The sequence below is a fragment of the Meleagris gallopavo genome, unplaced genomic scaffold (assembly GCF_905368555.1).
Source record: "Meleagris gallopavo unplaced genomic scaffold, MGAL_WU_HG_1.1 scaffold_3, whole genome shotgun sequence".
NCBI lineage: Eukaryota > Metazoa > Chordata > Aves > Galliformes > Phasianidae > Meleagris > Meleagris gallopavo.
Genome location: NW_028147017.1, coordinates 254,627 through 262,364, shown reverse-complemented (window position 1 = coordinate 262,364; position 7,738 = coordinate 254,627). Strand labels below are relative to the sequence as shown.

General features: G+C 60.2%; 1 long non-coding RNA gene across 1 annotated transcript; it reads right to left on the bottom strand.

The window, feature by feature from the left end:
- Positions 1 to 3,599: 3,599 nt before the first annotated feature.
- On the bottom strand, positions 3,600 to 7,382 carry LOC146542026 (uncharacterized). The gene is made up of 4 exons (XR_014880767.1): positions 7,191 to 7,382; positions 5,977 to 6,064; positions 5,165 to 5,227; positions 3,600 to 3,744 (listed from the first exon to the last, which is right to left on the bottom strand). It is a non-coding gene; the product is annotated as an uncharacterized LOC146542026 (long non-coding RNA).
- Positions 7,383 to 7,738: the final 356 nt, after the last annotated feature.

The window sequence follows — 7,738 nt, the reverse complement described above, 5'->3', positions numbered from 1 at the left end:
GGGGGTCTGTGAGGTCATCATGGGGGGGGTCTGTGATGTCAAACGGAGGGTCTGTAGTCATCATGGGGGCGTGATGTCATCATGGGGGGTTTGTGCCCGTCATCCATGGGGGGTCTGTGATGTTAACGGGGCTCTGTGACGTCATCAGGGGGGTCGTGAGGTCATCACGGGGGGGCTGGGGATGTCATCACGGGGGGGCTGTGACGTTATTAAGGGGGTCTGGACGTATCACGGGGCTCTGTGATGTCACAACAGGGATCTCTGACTCATCACGGGGTCTGGGATGTCATAACGGGCTCTGTGACATCATCACGGGGGGGCTGTGACGTCATCACGGGGGGCTCTGTGACGTCATCACGGGGGGCTCTGTGACGTCATCACAGGGGGCTCTGATGTCATAACGGGGGGTCTGTGATGTTAACGTGGGCTCTGTGACGTCATCATGGGGGTCTGTCAGGTCATCACGGGGGGTCTGTGACGTTATTAAGGGGGTCTGTGACGTCATCATGGGGCTCTGTGACGTCACAACGTGGGGTCTGTGACGTCATAACGTGGGTCGTGACGTCATCACGGGGGCTCTGTGATGTCACAACAGGGGATCTCTGACGTCATAAAGGGGGCTCTGTGACGTCATCAGGGGGGCTCTGTGACGTCTTAATGTGGGGTCTGTGGACATCATAATGTGGGTCTGTGACGTCATCATGGGGCTCCGTGACGTCACAACAGGGGCTCTGTGACGTCATAACGCACTTTGTGGCGTCACAATGGGCTCTGTGGCGTCACACTGGGGGCCCTGTGACGTCATAATGTGGGCGCTGTGACGTCACGATGGTGTTCCGTGATGTCACAGGGGGCACTTTGTGACGTCGCAGTGGAGCTCTGTGACGTCATAACGTGGGGTCTGTGACGTCATCATGGGGGTTCCGTGACGTCATCACGGGGGCTCTGTGACATCATCATGGGGGTCTGTGACGTCATCATGGGGGTTCCATGACGTCATCACGAGGGGTCTGTGACGTCATAACAGGGGGTCTGTGACGTCATCACGGGGGGTCTGTGACGTCATCATGGGGGTTCCGTGACGTCATCACGGGGGCTCTGTGACATCATCACGGGGGGTCTGTGACATCATCACGGGGGTTCTGTGACGTCATCATGGGGGTTCCATGACGTCATCATGGGGGGTCTGTGACGTCATCATGGGGGGTCTGTGACGTCATCACGGGGGGTCTGTGAGGTCGCAGTGGAGCTCTGTGACGTCACAAAGCCCCATTATGACGTCACAGCTGGGCTCTGCGCCGTCACAATGGGTATCGTGACGTCACAATGGGGACCCGTGTGACGTCATAACGCACTTTGTGGCGTCACAGTGGGGGCCCTGTGACGTCATAATGGAGCTCTGTGACGTCACGATGGTGTTCCGTGACGTCACAGGGGGCACTCTGTGACGTCACGATGGCGGGTTCTGTGACGTCATCATGCAGCCCTGTGACATCACGACGGGGTTCTGTGACGTCACAATGGCGGGGGGGTGGGGGGAGGGGGGTGGGGGGGGGGCGGGGCCGACCCCCTGGTGATCCTTTCGCTTCCGTCCGCTTCCACTTCCGCTTCCAACCCGCAGATTTCGGCCCCGCCCAACAGCGGGAACACGCCGACAGCCAATCGCGGTGCCTAAGGGGCGGGGCTAAGGCGTGGCCACGCCCCCCCACCGAGTCGCTTCCCCCCCACCGCCGCCGCCACCCAAAACAGCTCCCTGTGCTTTTGGTTGTGGCCCCATTGTCCCCAATTGACCCCATTGTCCTCATTGTCCCCATTGTCCCCAATGTCCCCGATGTCCCCATTGTCCCCATTTCACCCCCATTGTCCCCAATTGACCCCATTGTCCCCGATGTCCCCATTGTGCCCATTCACACCCCATTGTCCCCAATTGACACCATTGTCCCCATCGTCCCCATTGTCCCAATTGTCCCCATTCACCCCCATTGTCCCCAATTGACACCATTGTCCCTGTTGTCCCCAATGTCCCTGATGTCCCCATTGTCCCCATTCACCCCCATTGTCCCCATTGTCCCCAATGTCCCCAATGTCCCCATTGTCCCCATTCACCCTCATTGTCCCCATTGTCCCCAATGTCCCCAATGTCCCCATTGTCCCCATTCACCCCCATTGTCCCCAATTGACACCATTGTCCCCAATTGACCCAATTGTCCCCATTGTTCTCACTGACCCCATTGTCCCCATTGATCCCAATTGACCCCATTCACCCCCATTGTCCCCAATTGACCCCATTGTCCCCATTGTCCCCGTTGTCCCCAATGACCACGTTGCCCGCCTATGTCCCCATTGATCCCAATGTCCCCAATGTCCCCACTATCCCCATTGTCCCCAATTGACCACATTGTCCCCATTGTTCTCTCTGACCCCATTGTCCCCATTGCCCCCCATTGTCCCCATTGTCCCCACTGACCCCATTGCCCCTCTATGTCCCCCTTGACCCCATTGACCCCACTGACCCCCATGTCCCCAATGTCCCCATTGACCCCCCTGACCCCACTGACCCCATTGCCCCCCTATGTCCCCATTGATCCCAATGTCCCCAATGTCCCCACTGACCCCATTCATTGTCCCCATTGTCCCCACTGACCCCATTGTCCCCATTGATCCCATTGACCCCAATGTCCCCAATGTTCCCAACGTCCCCATCGACCCCATTGCCCCCCATTGTCCCCATTGTCCCACACTGACCCCATTGCCCCTCTATGTCCCCCTTGACCCCATTGACCCCACTGACCCCATTGCCCCCCTATGTCCCCATTGATCCCAATGTCCCCAATGTCCCCACTGACCCCATTCATTGTCCCCATTGTCCCCACTGACCCCATTGTCCCATTGACCCCATTGACCCCAATGTCCTCAATGTTCCCAACGTCCCCATCGACCCCATTGCCCCCATTGTCCCCATTGTCCCCACTGACCCCATTGTCCCCATTGACCCATTGACCCCAATGTCCCCAATGTTCCCAACGCCCCCGCCCCCCCCATCCACCCCCCCATTCCCCCCATTCCCCCACTTCCCCAATTGCCCACAAGCCCCCATTGCCCCCCAATGCCCCCTATCCCCCCAATCCCCCCACTGCCCCCATTCCCCCATTCCAGCCCCCCCATCCCCCCCCCACTCCCCCCAATATCCCTCATGCTCCCACCCCCCCACACATATCCCACCCCCACCTTCATATCCCACCCCCCCAATGCCCCCAATCCCCCAAAGCCCCCCATCCCCCCCCACTCCCCCAATACCCCTCATTCCCCCCCACACATATCCCACCCCCACCCCCATATCCCACCCCCCCACTGCCTCCAAAGCCCCCCATCCCCCCCCACTCCCCCCACTCCCCCTCATGCTCCCACCCCCCCACTTATATCCCACCCCCACCCCTATATCCCACCCCCCAATGCCCCCAATCCCCCCAAAGCCCCCATTCCCCCCCATTCTCCCCCACTGCCCCAATGCCCCCCACTCCCCCCATCCCCCCAATCCCCCCACTGCCCCCACTCCCCCATTCCCCCCCATTCCCCCAAATGCCCCCCCCCTCACCGCATAGCTCTGCTCTCAGCCCCGATTCGTTGCACCCTCAGCCGAAATCTCCCCTCCTTGGGGGGCTCTTCCTGGATCAAAGCCCCCGCCCGGACCCCCGCCATGGCTGCAGCCACTGCCCCCAGAGCTTCAGGGCTGCTCACACGAACCTGGAGGGGTGGAGGGGGGCACGTTAGGCCACGCCCCTGTCTCTTAGGCCACGCCCCTTCCTCTTAGGCCACGCCTCCTTATCTTAGACCACGCTCGTTTCTGTTAGACCACGCCCCGTTCCCGTAGGCCACGCCCCGTTCTCTTAGGCCACGCCCCGTTCTCTAAGGCCACGCCTGTTTCACATCTCGCTCCCTTAGGCCACGCCTCATTAGCCTAGACCACGCCCCCTCTCTTAGACCACGCCCCTTTCTCTTATACCACGCCCCTTTCTCTTAGAGCACGCCTCTTTTCATATCTTGCACCCTTAGGCCACGCCCCGTCCTCTTAGGCCACGCCTCTTTTATGGTTCCCACCCTTGGGCCACGCCTCCTTCTCTTAGGCCACGCCCCTTTCTCTTAGGCCACGCCTCTTCCATGTATTGCACCCTTAGGTCACGCCCCTTTCTCTTAGACCACGCCCTGTTCCCTTAGGCCACGCCTCTTCATTATCTCGCACCCGTAGGCCACGCCCATTTCTCTTAGACCACGCCCGCTTCTCGCAGCCCCCTGTATTAGGCCACACCCTTCTCTCTAGCCACGCCTTCTTCGCCCCACCCCTCCAATCTCTTAGGCCACGCCCCCTTATACAACACCCCCATCTCAGGCCACGCCCTCCACCATTTGGTCACGCCCCTCCTCTTTGGCCACGCCCCTCAATTAGGCCACGCCCCCTTCCGGGGGCATCCCCTTACGTCGCTCCCCTTCTATTAGGCCACTCCCCTTCTCTATGGCCACACCCCTTTCTTCTTGACCACGCCCCCTCTCATAGACCACGCCCCTTATTTTAGCCCCTCGTTGTTTCTTTGGCCTCTTTCCCTTATGCCACGCCCCCTCCATTATGCCCCGCCCCTTCATTAGGCCACACCCGCTTAAGCCTCACCCTCCATTTTCTTAGGCCACGCCCCTTCCCCACCCGACCTCGCCCTTACGCCACCGCCCCTTCTCTTAGGCCACGCCCCCTTATTCCCCACTTCAATCATCAGGCCACGCCCTCCATCCTTAGGTCACGCCCACTCCTCTAAGGTAATGCCAATACCTCAGGCCACGCCCCCCCTGGGTGAAGCCACTCCCCCTCTCTTAGGCCACGCCTTCTTGAGGCCAACCGCCTTCCCTTGGGGTCAATGGGGACATTGGGGTCAATGGGGTCAATGGGGTCAATGGGGACATTGGGGTCAATGGAGTCAATGGGGCCAATAGGGCTAAAGCAGAAAATGGCGGACACCTCCAGGCCACGCCCCCTTGAGGCCACACCCTCTCCTATTGGTCCCTGCCAGGACACACCCCTCTCCCAGGCCACGTCCATAAAAGGGGCGGGGTCGCATGGGGGGCGTGGCTTGTAGGGGAAGTGGGCGGGGTGTGGGAAAGGGGGGCGGAGCCTCACCGTGTCCACGCCCCCGGGGGCGGGGCTTAGCGTCACCAGCATGGGGAAGGTGGGGGCCGTCAGCTGTGGACCAGTACAGACCAGTACAGACCAGTATGAACAAGTGCAGACCAGTATAGACCAGTACAGACCGATACAGACCAGTATGAACCAGTACAGACCAGTACAGACCAGTATAAACCAGTATAGAGCAGTCCTAGTATATCCCAGTACATCCCAGTATATCCCAGTGCCCTCCCAGTATATCCCAGTCCAACCCAGTGCCCTCCCAGTATATCCCAGTGCCTCCCAGTGCCCTCCCAGTATCTCCCAGTCCCTTCCCAGTCCCTTACAGAGCCTCCCAGTATATCCCGGTCCATCCCAGAATATCCCAGTCAATCCCAGTATATCCCAGTGCCCTCCCAGTATATCTCAGTCCATCCCAGTGCCTTCCCAGTCCCCTCCCAGTATATCCCAGTATATCCCAATACATCCCAGTCCCCCCCAGTCTCCTCCCAGTATATCCCAGTTCATCTCAGTCCATCCCAGTTCCCCCAGTGCCCTCCCAGTTCCCTTCCAGTATATCCCAGTCCCTCCCAGTGCCCTCCCAGTATATCCCAGTCCCCCTCCATGTCCTCCCAGTGCCCTTCCAGTATATCCCAGTGCTTCCCAGTATATCCCAGTCCCTCCCAGTCCCCCCGAGTCCCCTCCCAGTATATCCCAATCCCTCCCAGTCCCCCCCAGTGCCCTCCCAGTCAATCCCAGTCCCTCCAGTGCTCTCCCAGTCCCTCCCAGTGCCCTCCCAGTATATCCCAGTATATCCCAGTACAAACCAGTGCCCGTGGCCGGTGGCAGAAGCGCACTGGTGCCATGGGGAACCCTCAGATCCCAGTTCCTTCTCAGCTGCACCGCCTGCGCCAACTGGGAGGGGGGAGATGGCTCCCAGTATAAACCAGTATAACCCAGTATAACCCAGTACGGCCCGCTATGGCCCAATCACCCTCCCACTGCCCTCCCAGTACATCCCAGTCCCTCCCAGTCCCACCCAGTACATCCCAGTGCCAACCGTTCCCCTTCAACGACCCCCCCATCCCCTCCCAGTATATCCCAGTATATCCCAGTCCCCTCCAGTCCCATCCAGTCTCCCCCATTCCCTCTCATTCTCTCCCAGTCCATCCAGTATCCTCCCAGTCCCCTCTCAGTCCCTCCCAGTTCCTCCCAGTATATCCCACTCCCCTCTTATCCCCTCCCAGTCCTTCCCAGTATATCCCAGTCCCCTCCCAGTCCCCTCCCATCCCCTCCCAGTCCATCCCAGTCCCTCCCAGTCCCTCCCAGTATATCCCAGTCCCCTCCCAGTCCCCTCCCATCCCCTCCCATCCCCTCCCATTCCCTCCCAGTCCCCTCCCAGTCTCCACCCATCCCCTCCCATCCCCTCCCATTCCCTCCCAGTCCCCTCCCAGTCCCCTCCCATCCCCTCCCAGTATATCCCAGTCCCCTCCCAGTCCCCACCCATTCCCTCCAGTCCCTCCCAGTCCCCTCCCATCCCCTCCCAGTCCCCCCATCCCTCCCATCCCCTCCCATCCCCTCCCATTCCCTCCCAGTCCCCTCCCAGTCCCTCCCAGTATATCCCACTCCCTCCCAGTCCCCACCCACTCCCTCCCATCCCCTCCCAGTCCCTCCCATCCCCTCCCAGTCCCCTCCCAGTATATCCCAGTCCCTCCCTGTCCCCTCCCACTCCCTCCCATTCCCTCCCATTCCCTCCCAGTCCCCTCTCAGTCCCCACCCATCCCCTCCCATCCCCTCCCAGTCCCTCCCAGTATATCCCAGTCCCTCCCTGTCCCCTCCCACTCCCTCCCATTCCCTCCCATTCCCTCCCAGTCCCCTCCCAGTCCCCTCCCAGTATATCCCAGTCCCTCCCAGTCCCCACCCACTCCCTCCCATTCCCTCCCATTCCCTCCCACTCCCTCCCATCCCCTCCCAGTCCCCTCCCACTCCCTCCCAGTCCCCTCCCAGTATATCCCAGTCCCTCCCAGTCCCCCCCAATCACCATGGCGGGTGGATGCGCCGCCCGGACGGCCGCGTGGATGGGTGTCGATGCGGGGACCCCCCCCAAATGGAGCCCCATTAAAAACCTCCGAGCCGCTCCGCCCGGACCCCGCCGGGTTCCTCCCGAAGCAGAACGAAATCGGGACGGAGCCGCCTGTGACGTCACAATGGGCGCCCTTTGTGACGTCACAGCGAGCCCCGCCCCTTCGGTGACGTCACAACGCCCCATTCATTCACCCCATTCATTCCTTCCCCAACCCCATTCGTTGATCCCAAACCCCATTAATCCCCCCCCAAAACCCCATTCGTTGACCCAAACCCCATTCATTTCTTCCATTAACCCATTAATTGACCCCAAACCCATTAATTAACACCAAACCCCATTCATTTCCCCATTAACCCCATTAATTGCCCCATTAACCCCCAAACCCATTAATCCCCCCCAAAACCCCATTCATTGACCCCAAACCCCATTCATTTCCCCATTAACCCATTAATTGACCCCAAACCCCATTAATTTCCCCATTAACCCCATTAATTGCCCCATTA